Genomic DNA, 16,283 nt, shown 5'->3' with positions numbered 1-16,283 from the left:
GGAAAGTAGAAATGACCATAACTTTCATACTGGTTGCAATTTCTCGTTTTATATGATGGAAAAACTGTTGTATTTATATTGAATTTTATGCTTCTGGCGTTCACTTCTTAGGCCCTAACTATTCAATCTGCTGGAGCAACGCCCTAGAGTGAAGCCTAGGTTGCCCGGAACGTAGAAATGACCACAACTTTCACACTGATTGCTATTATTCGTTTTATACAATGGAAAAACTGTTATATTTATATTGTATATTATGCTTCTGGCGTTCACTTCTTAGGCCCTAACAATTCGATCTGGTAGAGCATCGCCCTAGAGTGAAGCCTAGGTTGCCTGGAACGTACAAATGACCATCACTTTCACACGGGTTGCAATTATTCCTGTTATAGGATGGAAAGACTGTTGTATTTTTATTGTATTTTATGCTTCAGGCGTTGACTTCTGCGGCCGTAGCTATTCGATGTGGAGGAAAAACGCCATAGAGTGAAGCCTATGTTGCCCGGAACGTAGAAATGACCATCACTTTCACACGGGTTGCAATTATTCCTGATATAGGATGGAAAGACTGTTGTATTTTTATTGTATTTTATGCTTCAGGCGTTGACTTCTGAGGCCGTAGCTATTCGATGTGGTGGAAGAGCGCCATAGAGTGGAGCCTAGGCTGCCCGGAACGTAGAAATGACCAGAACTTTCATACTGGTTGCAATTATTCGTTTTATATGATGGAAAAACTGTTGTATTTATATTGTATTTTATCCTTCTGGCGTTGAATTCTAAGTCCCTAGCTATTCGGTCTGGTGGAGCAACGCCCTAGTGTGAAACCTAGGTAACCCGGAACGTAGAAATGACCATTACTTTCACAATGTCTGCAATTATTCATTTCATACGATGGAAAACTGTGGACTTATATTGTATTTTATCCTTCTGGCGTTGAATTCTAAGTCCCTGGCTATTCGGTCTGGTGGAGCAACGCCTTAGTGTGAGACCTAGGTTACCCGGAACGTAGAAATGACCAGTACTTTCAGACTGGTTGCTGTTATTCGTTTCGTACGATGGAAAAGCAGTTATATTTATTTTGCATTTTATGCTTCGGGCGTTCACTTCTAAGGCCCTAGCTATTCCATCTGGTGGAGCAACACCCTAGAGTGCAGCCTAGGTTGCCCGGAACGTAGAAATAACCATTACTTGCACAGTGTTTGCAGTTATTCATTTTATACGATGGAAAAGCTGTTGTATTTATGTTGTATTTTATGCTCCTGGCGTTGACTTCTAAGGCCGTAGCTATTAGACGTGGTGGAGCAACGCCCTAGAGTGACGCCTAGGTTGACCGGAACGTAGAAATGACCATTACTTTCACAATGTCTGCAATTATTCATTTTATACGATGAAAAAACTGTTGTACTTATATTGCATTTTATCCTTCTGGCGTTAAATTCTAAGTCCCTAGCTATTCGATCTGGTGGAGCAACGCCCTAGAGTGAAACATAGGTTACCCGGAACGTAGAAATGACCAGTACTTTCACACTGGTTGCAGTTATTCGTTTTATACAATGGAAAAACTGTTCTATTTATTTTGCATTTTATGCTTCGGGCGTTGACTTCCAAGGCCCTAGCTATTCCATCTGGTGGAGCAACACTCTAGCGTGAAGCCTAGGTTGCCCGGAACGTAGAAATGACAATTACTTCCACACTGTTTGCAAATATACATTATATACGATGGAAAAGCTGTTGTACTTATATTGTAATTTATGCTTCTGGCGCTGACTTCTTAGGCCGTAACTATTTGATCTGGTGGAGCACCGCCCTAGAGTGAAGCGTAGGTTGCCCGGAACGTAGAACATACCATTACCTTCACACTGGTTGCAATTATTCCTGTTATACGATGGAAAAACTGTTGCACCTTTATTGTATTTTATGCTTCTGGCGTTGACTTCATAGGCCCTAACTCTTCGATCTGGTGGAGCAACGCTCTAGAGTGAAGCCCAGGTTGCCCGGTACGTCGGAATGACCATTACTTTCACACTGGTTGCAATTACTCCTTTTATACGATGGAAAGACTGTTGTATTTTTATTATATTTTATGCCTCTGGCGTTTAATTGTAAGTCGCTAGCTATTCGATCGGGTGGAGCAACGACCTACAGTGAAGCCTAGGTTGCCCGGAACGTAGATATGACCATTACTTTCACACTGTTGGCAATTATTCATTTTGTACGATGGAAAAGCAGTTGTATTTATATTGTATATTATGCTTCTGGCGTTCACTTCTTAGGCCCTAACAATTCGATCTGGTAGAGCAACGCCCTAGAGTGAAGCCTAGGTTGCCCGGAACGTAGAAATGACCACAACTTTCACACTGATTGCTATTATTCGTTTTATACAATGGAAAAACTGTTATATTTATATTGTATATTATGCTTCTGGCGTTCACTTCTTAGGCCCTAACAATTCGATCTGGTAGAGCAACGCCCTAGAGTGAAGCCTAGGTTGCCTGGAACGTACAAATGACCATCACTTTCACACGGGTTGCAATTATTCCTGTTATAGGATGGAAAGACTGTTGTATTTTCATTGCATTTTATGCTTCAGGCGTTTACTTCTGCGGCCGTAGCTATTCGATGTGGAGGAAAAACGCCATAGAGTGAAGCCTATGTTGCCCGGAACGTAGAAATGACCATCACTTTCACACGGGTTGCAATTATTCCTGATATAGGATGGAAAGACTGTTGTATTTTTATTGTATTTTATGCTTCAGGCGTTGACTTCTGAGGCCGTAGCTATTCGATGTGGTGGAAGAGCGCCATAGAGTGGAGCCTAGGCTGCCCGGAACGTAGAAATGACCAGAACTTTCATACTGGTTGCAATTATTCGTTTTATATGATGGAAAAACTGTTGTATTTATATTGTATTTTATCCTTCTGGCGTTGAATTCTAAGTCCCTAGCTATTCGGTCTGGTGGAGCAACGCCCTAGTGTGAAACCTAGGTAACCCGGAACGTAGAAATGACCATTACTTTCACAATGTCTGCAATTATTCATTTCATACGATGGAAAAACTGTGGACTTATATTGTATTTTATCCTTCTGGCGTTGAATTCTAAGTCCCTGGCTATTCGGTCCGGTGGAGCAACGCCCTACAGTGAAGCCTGGATTACCCGGAACGTAGTAATGACCAGTACTATCACACTGTTTGCAGTTATTCCTGTTATACGATGGAAAGCTGTTGCATCTTTATGGAATTTTATGCTTCTGGCGTTGACTTCTAAGACCCTAACTATTCGATCTGGTGGAGGAAGGCCCTAGACTGAAGCCTAGGTTTCCCGGAACGTAGAAATGACCATAATATTCGCACTGGTTGCCATTAATCGTTTTCTACGATGGAAAAGCTGTTCTATTTATATTGCATTTTATGCTACTGGCATTGAATTCTAAGTCCCTAGCTATTCGGTCTGGTGGAGCAACGCCCTAGAGTGAAGCCTAGGTTGCCCGGAACGTAGAAATGACCATTACTTGCACAGTGTTTGCAGTTATTCATTTTATACGATGGAAAAGCTGTTGTATTTATGTTGTATTTTATGCTCCTGGCGTTGACTTCTAAGGCCGTAGCTATTAGACGTGGTGGAGCAACGCCCTAGAGTGACGCCTAGGTTGACCGGAACGTAGAAATGACCATTACTTTCACAATGTCTGCAATTATTCATTTTATACGATGAAAAAACTGTTGTACTTATATTGCATTTTGTCCTTCTGGCGTTAAATTCTAAGTCCCTAGCTATTCGATCTGGTGGAGCAACGCCCTAGAGTGAAACATAGGTTACCCGGAACGTAGAAATGACCAGTACTTTCACACTGGTTGCAGTTATTCGTTTTATACAATGGAAAAACTGTTCTATTTATTTTGCATTTTATGCTTCGGGCGTTGACTTCCAAGGCCCTAGCTATTCCATCTGGTGGAGCAACACTCTAGCGTGAAGCCTAGGTTGCCCGGAACGTAGAAATGACAATTACTTCCACACTGTTTGCAAATATACATTATATACGATGGAAAAGCTGTTGTACTTATATTGTAATTTATGCTTCTGGCGCTGACTTCTTAGGCCGTAACTATTTGATCTGGTGGAGCACCGCCCTAGAGTGAAGCCTAGGTTGCCCGGAACGTAGAACATACCATTACCTTCACACTGGTTGCAATTATTCCTGTTATACGATGGAAAAACTGTTGCACCTTTATTGTATTTTATGCTTCTGGCGTTGACTTCATAGGCCCTAACTATTCGATCTGGTGGAGCAACGTCCTAGAGTGAAGCCTAGGTTGACCGGAACGTAGAAATGACCATAACTTTCACACTGGTTACCATTATTCGTTTTATACGATGGAAAAGCTGTTGAATTTATATCGTATTTTATGCTTCTGGCGTTGACTTCTTAGGCCCTAACTATTCGATCTAGTGGAGCAACGCCCTAGAGTGAAGCCTAGGTTGCCCGGAACGTAGAAAAGACCATCACATTCAAACTGGTTGCAATTAATCCTGTTATACGATGGAAAAACTGTTGTATTTTTATTGCATTTTATGCTTCGTGCGTTGACTTATAAGGCCCTGACTCTTCAATCTGTTGGGGCAACGCCCTAGTGTGTAGCGTAGGTTGCCTGGAAAGTAGAAATGACTATAACTTTCATACTGGTTGCAATTACTCGTTTTATATGATGGAAAAACTGTTGTATTTATATTGAATTTTATGCTTCTGGCTTTCACTTCTTAGGCCCTAACTATTCAATCTGCTGGAGCAACGCAATAGAGTGAAGCCTAGGTTGCTCGGAATTTAGAAATGACCATAACTTTCACACTGGTTGCAATTATTCGTTTTATACGATGGTAAAACTGTTGCATCTTTATCGTATTTTATGCTTCTGGCGTTGACTTCTTAGGCCCCAGCTGTTTGATCTGGTGGAGCACCGCACTTGAGTGAAGCCTACGTTGCCCGGAACGTAGAACATACCATTACCTTCACACGGGTTGCAATTACGCCTGTTATACGATGGAAAAACTGTTGCGTCTTTATTGTATCTTATGCTTCTGGCGTTGTCTTCTAAGGCCCTAACTCTTCGATCTGGTGGAGCAACGCTCTAGAGTGAAGCCTAGGTTGCCCGGTACGTCGGAATGACCATTACTTTCACACTGGTTGCATTTACTCCTTTTATACGATGGAAAGACTGTTGTATTTTTATTACATTTTATGCCTCTGGCGTTTAATTGTAAGTCGCTAGCTATTCGATCCGTTGGAGCAACGACCTACAGTGAAGCCTAGGTTGCCCGGAACGTAGATATGACCATTACTTTCACACTGTTGGCAATTATTCATTTTGTACGATGGAAAAGCAGTTGTATTTATATTGTATATTATGCTTCTAGCGTTCACTTCTTAGGCCCTAACAATTCGATCTGGTAGAGCAACGCCCTAGAGTGAAGCCTAGGTTGCCCGGAACGTAGAAATGACCACAACTTTCACACTGATTGCTATTATTCGTTTTATACAATGGAAAAACTGTTATATTTATATTGTATATTATGCTTCTGGCGTTCACTTCTTAGGCCCTAACAATTCGATCTGGTAGAGCAACGCCCTAGAGTGAAGCCTAGGTTGCCTGGAACGTACAAATGACCATCACTTTCACACGGGTTGCAATTATTCCTGTTATAGGATGGAAAGACTGTTGTATTTTTATTGCATTTTATGCTTCAGGCGTTGACTTCTGCGGCCGTAGCTATTCGATGTGGAGGAAAAACGCCATAGAGTGAAGCCTATGTTGCCCGGAACGTAGAAATGACCATCACTTTCACACGGGTTGCAATTATTCCTGATATAGGATGGAAAGACTGTTGTATTTTTATTGTATTTTATGCTTCAGGCGTTGACTTCTGAGGCCGTAGCTATTCGATGTGGTGGAAGAGCGCCATAGAGTGGAGCCTAGCCTGCCCGGAACGTAGAAATGACCAGAACTTTCATACTGGTTGCAATTATTCGTTTTATATGATGGAAAAACTGTTGTATTTATATTGTATTTTATCCTTCTGGCATTGAATTCTAAGTCCCTAGCTATTCGGTCTGGTGGAGCAACGCCCTAGTGTGAAACCTAGGTAACCCGGAACGTAGAAATGACCATTACTTTCACAATGTCTGCAATTATTCATTTCATACGATGGAAAAACTGTGGACTTATATTGTATTTTATCCTTCTGGCGTTGAATTCTAAGTCCCTGGCTATTCGGTCTGCTGGAGCAACACCCTAGAGTGCAGCCTAGGTTGCCCGGAACGTAGAAATGACCATTACTTTCACAATGTTCGCAATCATTCATTTTATACGATGGAAAAACTCTTGTACTTATATTGTATTGTATGCTTCGGGCGTTGACTTCTAAGGCCCTAACTATTCGATTTGGTGGAGCAACGCCCTACAGTGAAGCCTGGATTACCCGGCACGTAGTAATGACCAGTACTATCACACTGTTTGCAGTTATTCCTGTTATACGATGGAAAGCTGTTGCATCTTTATGGAATTTTATGCTTCTGGCGTTGACTTCTAAGGCCCTAACTATTCGATCTGGTGGAGGAAGGCCCTAGACTGAAGCCTAGCTTTCCCGGAACGTAGAAATGACCATAACATTCGCACTGGTTGCCATTAATCGTTTTCTACGATGGAAAAGCTGTTGTATTTATATCGTATTTTATGCTTCTGGCGTTGACTTCTTAGGCCCTAACTATTCGATCTGGTGGAGCAACGCCCTAGAGTGAAGCCTAGGTTGCTCGGAACGTAGAAATGACCATTACCTTCACACTGTTTGCAATTATTCATTTTATACGATGGCGAAGCTGTTGTATTTATATTGTATTTTATGCTTCCGGCGTTAACTTCTAAGGCCGTAGCTATCAGATGTGGAGCAGCAACGCCCTAGAGTGACGCGTAGGTTGCCAGGCACGTAGAAATGACCATTACTTTCACAATGTTCGCAATCATTCATTTTATACGATGGAAAAACTGTTGTACTTATATCGTATTTTATTCTTTTGGCGTTGACTTCTTAGGCCCTAACTATTCGATCTGGTGGAGCAACGTCCTAGAGTGAAGCCTAGGTTGACCGGAACGTAGAAATGACCATAACTTTCACACTGGTTACCATTATTCGTTTTATACGATGGAAAAGCTGTTGAATTTATATCGTATTTTATGCTACTGGCGTTGACTTCTTAGGCCCTAACTATTCGATCTAGTGGAGCAACGCCCTGCAGTGAAGCCTAGGTTGCACGGAACGTAGAAAAGACCATCACATTCAAACTGGTTGCAATTAATCCTGTTATAGGATGGAAAAACTGTTGTATTTTTATTGCATTTTATGCTTCGGGCGTTGACTTATAAGGCCATGACTCTTCAATCTGTTGGAGCAACGCCCTAGAGTGAAGCCTAGGTTGCTCGGAATGTAGAAATGACCATAGCTTTCACACTGGTTGCAATTATTCGTTTTATATGATGGAAAATCTGTTGTATATATATTGTATTTTATGCTTCTGGCGTTCACTTCTTAGGCCCTAACTATTCGATCTGGTGGAACAACGCCCTAGGGTGAAGCCTAGGTTGCCCGGAACGTAGAAATGACCATAACTTTTACACTGGTAGCAATTATTCGTTTTATACAATGGAAAAACTGTTCTATTTATTTTGTATTTTATGCTTCGGGCGTTGACTTCTAAGGCCCTAACTGTTTGATCTGGTGGAGCAACGCCCTAGAGTGAAGCCTAGGTTGCCCGGAACGTAGAAATGACCATTACTTTCACACTGTTTGCAATTATTCCTTTTATACGATGGAAAAGCTGTTGTATTTATATCGTATTTTATGCTTCTGGCGTTGACATCTATGGCCCTAGCTATTCGATCTAGTGGAGCAACGCCCTAGAGTGAAGCCTAGGTTGCCCGGAACGTAGAAATGACCATCACTTTCAAACTGGTTGCAATTAATCCTGTTATACGATGGAAAAACTGTTGTATTTTTATTGCATTTTATGCTTTGTGCGTTGACTTCTAAGGCCCTAACTATTCAATCTGTTGGAGCAACGCCCTAGAGTGAAGCCTAGGTTGCTCGGAATGTAGAAATGACCATAACCATCACACTGGCTGCAATTATTCGTTTTATACGATGGAAAAACTGTTGTATTTATATTGTATTTTATGCTTCTGGCGTTCACTTCTTAGGCCCTAACTATTCGATCTGGTGGAACAACGCCCTAGGGTGAAGCCTAGGTTGCCCGGAACGTAGAAATGACCATAACTTTTACACTGGTAGCAATTATTCGTTTTATACAATGGAAAAGCTGTTGTATTTATATTGTATTTTATGCCTCTGGCGTTGTCTTCTAAGGCCCTAGCTATTCGATCTAGTGGAGCAACGCCCTAGAGTGAAGTCTAGGCTGCCCGGAACGTCGAAATGACCATCACTTTCAAACTGGTTGCAATTAATCCTGTTATACCATGGAAAAGCTGTTGTATTTATATCGTATTGTATGGTTCTGGCGTTGACATCTAAGGACCTATCTGTTTGATCTGGTGGAGCAACGCCCTTGGGTGAAGCCTAGGTTGCTCAGAATATAGAAATGACAATTACTTCCACACTGTTTGCAATTATTCCTTTTATACGATGCAAAAGCTGTTGTATTTATATCGTATTTTATGCTTCGGGCGTTGACTTCTAAGGCCCTAACTGTTTAATCTGGTGGAGCAACGCCCTAGGGTGAAGCCTAGGTTGCCCGGAACGTAGAAATGGCCTTTACTTTCGCACTGTTTGCAATTATTCCTTTTATACGATGGAAAAGCTGTTGTATTTATATCGCATTTTATGCTTCTGGCGTTGACTTCTGTGGCCCTAGCTATTCGATCTAGTGGAGCAACGCCCTAGAGTGAAACCTAGGTTGCCCGGAACGTAGAAATGACCATCACTTTCAAACGGGTTGCAATTTATCCTGTTATACGATGGAAAAACTGTTGTATTTTTATTGCATTTTATGCTTCGGGTGTTGATTTCTTAGGCCCTAACACTTCGATCTGGTGGAGCAACGCCCTACAGTGAAGCCTAGGTTGACCGGAACGTAGATATGACCATAACCTTCACACAGGTTGCAATTATTCGTTTTATACGGTGTAAAGGCTGTTGTATTTATTTTGTATTTTATTCTTCTGGTGTTGACTTCTTAGGCCCTAACTATTCGATCTGGTGGAACAACGCCGTAGAGTGAAGCCTAGGTTGCCCGGAACGTAGAAATGATCATAACTTTTACACTGGTAGCAATTATCCGTTTTATACAATGGAAAAACTGTTCTATTTATTTTGTATTTTATGCTTCGGGTGTTGACTTCTAAGGCCCTAACTGTTTGATCTGGTGGAGCAACGCCCTAGAGTGAAGCCTAGGTTGCCCGGAACGTAGAAATGACCATTACTTTCACACTGTTTGCATTTATACCTTTTATACGATGGAAAAGCTGTTGTATTTACATCGTATTCTATGCTTCTGGCGTTGGCTTCTAAGGCCCTAGCTATTCGATCTAGTGGAGCAACGCCCTAGAGTGACGCCTAGGTTGACCGGAACGTAGAAATGACCATTACTTTCACAATGTCTGCAATTATTCATTTTATACGATGAAAAAACTGTTGTACTTATATTGCATTTTATCCTTCTGGCGTTAAATTCTAAGTCCCTAGCTATTCGTTCTGGTGGAGCAACGCCCTAGAGTGAAACATAGGTTACCCGGAACGTAGAAATGACCAGTACTTTCACACTGGTTGCAGTTATTCGTTTTATACAATGGAAAAACTGTTCTATTTATTTTGCATTTTATGCTTCGGGCGTTGACTTCCAAGGCCCTAGCTATTCCATCTGGTGGAGCAACACTCTAGCGTGAAGCCTAGGTTGCCCGGAACGTAGAAATGACAATTACTTCCACACTGTTTGCAAATATACATTATATACGATGGAAAAGCTGTTGTACTTATATTGTAATTTATGCTTCTGGCGCTGACTTCTTAGGCCGTAACTATTTGATCTGGTGGAGCACCGCCCTAGAGTGAAGCCTAGGTTGCCCGGAACGTAGAACATACAATTACCTTCACACTGGTTGCAATTATTCCTGTTATACGATGGAAAAACTGTTGCACCTTTATTGTATTTTATGCTTCTGGCGTTGACTTCATAGGCCCTAACTATTCGATCTGGTGGAGCAACGTCCTAGAGTGAAGCCTAGGTTGACCGGAACGTAGAAATGACCATAACTTTCACACTGGTTACCGTTATTCGTTTTATACGATGGAAAAGCTGTTGAATTTATATCGTATTTTATGCTTCTGGCGTTGACTTCTTAGGCCCTAACTATACGATCTAGTGGAGCAACGCGCTAGTGTGAATCCTAGGTTGCCCGGAACGTAGAAAAGACCATCACATTCAAACTGGTTGCAATTAATCCTGTTATACGATGGAAAAACTGTTGTATTTTTATTGCATTTTATGCTTCGGGCGTTGACTTATAAGGCCCTGACTCTTCAATCTGTTGGAGCAACGCCCTAGAGTGAAGCCTAGGTTGCTCGGAATGTAGAAATCACCATAGCTTTCACACTGGTTGCAATTATTCGTTTTATATGATGGAAAATCTGTTGTATTTATATTGTATTTTATGCTTCTGGCGTTCACTTCTTAGGCCCTAACTATTCGATCTGGTGGAACAACGCCCTAGGGTGAAGCCTAGGTTGCCCGGAACGTAGAAATGACCATAACTTTTACACTGGTAGCAATTATTCGTTTTATACAATGGAAAAACTGTTCTATTTATTTTGTATTTTATGCTTCGGGCGCTGACTTCTAAGGCCCTAACTGTTTGATCTGGTGGAGCAACGCCCTAGGGTGAAGCCTAGGTTACCCGGAACGTAGAAATGACCATTACCTTCACACTGTTTGCAATTATTTTCTTTTATACGATGCAAAAGCTGTTGTATTTATATCGTATTTTATGCTTTTGGCGTTGACTTCTATGGCCCTAGCTATTCAATCTAGTGGAGCAGCGCCCTAGAGTGAAGCCTAGGTGGCCCGGAACGTAAAAATGACCATCACTTTCAAACTGGTTGCAATTAATCCTGTTATACGATGGAAAAACTGTTGTATTTTTATTGCATTTTATGCTTCGGGCGTTGACTTCTAAGGCCCTAACTATTCAATCTGTTGGAGCAACGCCCTAGAGTGAAGCCTAGTTTGCTCGGAATGTAGAAATGACCATAACTTTCACACTGGTTGCAATTATTCGTTTTATACGATGGAAAAACTGTTGTATTTATATTGTATTTTATGCTTCTGGCGTTCACTTCTTAGGCCCTAACTATTCGATCTGGTGGAACAACGCCCTAGGGTGAAGCCTAGGTTGCCCGGAACGTAGAAATGACCATAACTTTTACACTGGTAGCAATTATTCGTTTTATACAATGGAAGAACTGTTGTATTTATATTGTAGTTTATGCTTCTGGCGTTGACTTCTTAGGCCCTAACTATTCGACCTGGTCTAGCAACGCCGTAGAGTGAAGCCTAGGTTGCCCGGAACGTAGAAATGACCATTACTTTCACACTGTTTGCAATTATTCCTTTTATACCATGGAAAAGCTGTTGTATTTATATCGTATTTTATGCTTCTGGCGTTGACTTCTAAGGACCTAACTATTCGATCTGGTGGAGCACCACCCTAGAGTGAAGCCTAGGTTGCTCGGAATATAGAAATGACCATAACTTTCACACTGGTTGCAATTATTCGTTTTCTACAATGGAAAAACTGTTTTATTTATATTGTATTTTATGCTTCTGGCGTTCACTTCTTAGGGCCCAACTATTCGATCTGATGGAACAATGCCCTAAGGTGAAGCGTAGGTTGCCCGGAACGTAGAAATGACCATAACTTTTACACTGGTAGAAATTATTCGTTTTATACAATGGAAAAGCTGTTGTATTTATATTGTATGTTATGCCTCTGGCGTTGACTTCTAAGGCCCTAGCTATTCAATCTGTTGGAGCAACGCCCTACAGTGATGCCTAGGTTGCCTGGAATGTAGATATGACCATAACTTTTACACTGGTAGCAATTATTCGTTTTATACAATGGAAAAACTGTTGTATTTATATGGTATTTTATGCTTCTGGCGTTGACTTCTTAGGCCCTAACTAGTCGATCTGGTGGAGCAATGCCTCAGAGTTAAGACTAGGATGCCCGAAACGCCGAAATGATCATTACTTTCACGCTTGTTGCAATTATTCCTGTTATACGATGAAAAGACCGTTGTATTTTTATTGTATTTTATGCTTCAGGCGTAGGCTTCTAAGGCCGTAGCTATTCGATATGGTGGAGCTCCGCCCTAGAGTGAAGCCTAGGTTGCCCAGAACGTAGAAATGACCATAACTTTCACACTGGTTGCAATTATTCGTTTTGTACGATGGAAAAGCTGTTGTATTTATATCGTATTTTATGCTTCTGGCGTTGACTACTTAGGCCCTAACTATTCCACCTGGTGGAACAACGCCCTAGGGAGAAGTCTAGGTTGCCCGGAAAGTAGAAGTGACCATAACTTTCACACTGGTAGCAATTATTCGTTTTATACGATGGAAAAACTGTTCTATTTATTTTATACTTTATGCTTCGGGCGTTGACTCCTAAGGCCCTAACTATTCGATCTGGTGGAGCAACGCACTAGTGTGAAGTCTAGGTTGCCCGGTACGTAGAAATGACCATCACTATCAAACTGGCTGCAATAATTTGTTTTATACGATGGAAAAGCTGTTGTTTTTATATCGTATTTTACGCTTCTGGCGTTGACTTCTTAGGCCCTAACTATTCCATCTGGTGGAACAACGCCCTAGGGTGAAGCCTAGGTTGTCCGGAAAGCAGAAATGACCATAACTTTCATACTGGTTGCAATTATTCCTTTTATATGGTGGAAAAGCTGTAGTATTTATATTGTATTTTATGCTTCTGGCGTTGACTTCTAAGGCCCTAACTATTCGATCAGGTGGAGCAAAGCCCTAGAGTGAAGCCTAGGTTGCTCGAAATGTAGAAAGGACAATAACTTTCACACTGGTTGCAATTATTCGTTTTATACGATGGAAAAGCTGTTGTATTTATATCGTGTTTTATGCTTCTGGCGTTGACTTCTTAGGCCCTAACTATTCCATCTGGTGGAACAACGCCCTAGGGTAAAGCCAAGATTGCGCGGAAGGTAGAAATGACCATAACTTTCACACTGGTTGCTATCATTCGTTTTATATGATAGAAAAACTGTTGTATTTATATTGTATTTTATGCTTCTGGCGTTGACTTCATAGGCCGTAACTATTCGATCTGGTGGAGCAACGCCCTGGAGTGAAACCTAGGTTGCCCGAACGTAGAAATGACCATAACTTTCACACTGGTAGCAATTATTCGTTTTATACGATGGAAAAACTGTTCTATTTATTTTGTACTTTATGCTTCGGGCGTTGACTTCTAAGGCGCTAACTGTTTGATATGGTGGAGCATCGCCGTAGAGTGAAGCCTATGTTGCCCGGATCGTAGAAATGACCATAACTTTCACACTGGTTGCTATTATTCGTTTTATACGATGGAAAAACTGTTATATGTATATTGTATTTAAGCTTCTGGCGTTGACTTCTGAGGCCGTTGCTATTCGATGTGGTGGAAGAACGCCATAGAGTGAAGCCTAGGCAGCCCGAATCGTAGAAATGTCCATATCTTTCACACTGTTTGCAATTTTTCGTTTTATACGATAGAAAAACTGTTTTATTTATTTTGTATTTTATGTTTCGGGCGTTGACTTCTAATTCCCTAACTATTCTATCTGGAGGAGCAACGCCCTAGAGTGCAGCCTAGGTTGCCCGGAACGTAGAAATGACCATAACTTTCACACTGGTTGCAATTACTCGTTTTATATGGTGGAAAAGCTGTAGTATTTATATTGTATTTTATCCTTCTGGCATTGAATTCTAAGTCCCTAGCTATTCGGTCTGGTGGAGCAACGCCCTAGTGTGAAACCTAGGTAACCCGGAACGTAGAAATGACCATTACTTTCACAATGTCTGCAATTATTCATTTCATACGATGGAAAAACTGTGGACTTATATTGTATTTTATCCTTCTGGCGTTGAATTCTAAGTCCCTGGCTATTCGGTCTGCTGGAGCAACGCCCTAGTGTGAAACCTAGGTTACCCGGAACGTAGAAATGACCAGTACTTTCAGACTGGTTGCTGTTATTCGTTTCGTACGATGGAAAAGCAGTTATATTTATTTTGCATTTTATGCTTCGGGCGTTCACTTCTAAGGCCCTAGCTATTCCATCTGGTGGAGCAACACCCTAGAGTGCAGCCTAGGTTGCCCGGAACGTAGAAATGACCATTACTTTCACAATGTTCGCAATCATTCATTTTATACGATGGAAAAACTGTTGTACTTATATTGTATTGTATGCTTCGGGCGTTGACTTCTAAGGCCCTAACTATTCGATTTGGTGGAGCAACGCCCTACAGTGAAGCCTGGATTACCCGGAACGTAGTAATGACCAGTACTATCACACTGTTTGCAGTTATTCCTGTTATACGATGGAAAGCTGTTGCATCTTTATGGAATTTTATGCTTCTGGCGTTGACTTCTAAGGCCCTAACTATTCGATCTGGTGGAGGAAGGCCCTAGACTGAAGCCTAGCTTTCCCGGAACGTAGAAATGACCATAACATTCGCACTGGTTGCCATTAATCGTTTTCTACGATGGAAAAGCTGTTGTATTTATATCGTATTTTATGCTTCTGGCGTTGACTTCGTAGGCCCTAACTATTCGATCTGGTGGAGCAACGCCCTAGAGTGAAGCCTAGGTTGCTCGGAACGTAGAAATGACCATTACCTTCACACTGTTTGCAATTATTCATTTTATACGATGGCGAAGCTGTTGTATTTATATTGTATTTTATGCTTCCGGCGTTAACTTCTAAGGCCGTAGCTATCAGATGTGGAGCAGCAACGCCCTAGAGTGACGCGTAGGTTGCCAGGCACGTAGAAATGACCATTACTTTCACAATGTTCGCAATCATTCATTTTATACGATGGAAAAACTGTTGTACTTATATCGTATTTTATTCTTTTGGCGTTGACTTCTTAGGCCCTAACTATTCGATCTGGTGGAGCAACGTCCTAGAGTGAAGCCTAGGTTGACCGGAACGTAGAAATGACCATAACTTTCACACTGGTTACCATTATTCGTTTTATACGATGGAAAAGCTGTTGAATTTATATCGTATTTTATGCTACTGGCGTTGACTTCTTAGGCCCTAACTATTCGATCTAGTGGAGCAACGCCCTGGAGTGAAGCCTAGGTTGCCCGGAACGTAGAAAAGACCATCACATTCAAACTGGTTGCAATTAATCCTGTTATAGGATGGAAAAACTGTTGTATTTTTATTGCATTTTATGCTTCGGGCGTTGACTTATAAGGCCATGACTCTTCAATCTGTTGGAGCAACGCCCTAGAGTGAAGCCTAGGTTGCTCGGAATGTAGAAATGACCATAGCTTTCACACTGGTTGCAATTATTCGTTTTATATGATGGAAAATCTGTTGTATTTATATTGTATTTTATGCTTCTGGCGTTCACTTCTTAGGCCCTAACTATTCGATCTGGTGGAACAACGCCCTAGGGTGAAGCCTAGGTTGCCCGGAACGTAGAAATGACCATAACTTTTACACTGGTAGCAATTATTCGTTTTATACAATGGAAAAACTGTTCTATTTATTTTGTATTTTATGCTTCGGGCGTTGACTTCTAAGGCCCTAACTGTTTGATCTGGTGGAGCAACGCCCTAGAGTGAAGCCTAGGTTGCCCGGAACGTAGAAATGACCATTACTTTCACACTGTTTGCAATTATTCTTTTTATACGATGGAAATGCTGTTGTATTTATATCGTATTTTATGCTTCTGGCGTTGACATCTATGGCCCTAGCTATTCGATCTAGTGGAGCAACGCCCTAGAGTGAAGTCTAGGCTGCCCGGAACGTCGAAATGACCATCACTTTCAAACTGGTTGCAATTAATCCTGTTATACCATTGAAAAGCTGTTGTATTTATATCGTATTGTATGCTTCTGGCGTTGACATCTAAGGACCTATCTGTTTGATCTGGTGGAGCAACGCCCTTGGGTGAAGCCTAGGTTGCTCAGAATATAGAAATGACAATTACTT

The sequence above is a fragment of the Calliopsis andreniformis genome, unplaced genomic scaffold, assembly GCF_051401765.1.
Source record: "Calliopsis andreniformis isolate RMS-2024a unplaced genomic scaffold, iyCalAndr_principal scaffold0002, whole genome shotgun sequence".
NCBI lineage: Eukaryota > Metazoa > Arthropoda > Insecta > Hymenoptera > Andrenidae > Calliopsis > Calliopsis andreniformis.
This window is presented reverse-complemented; position numbering follows the sequence as displayed.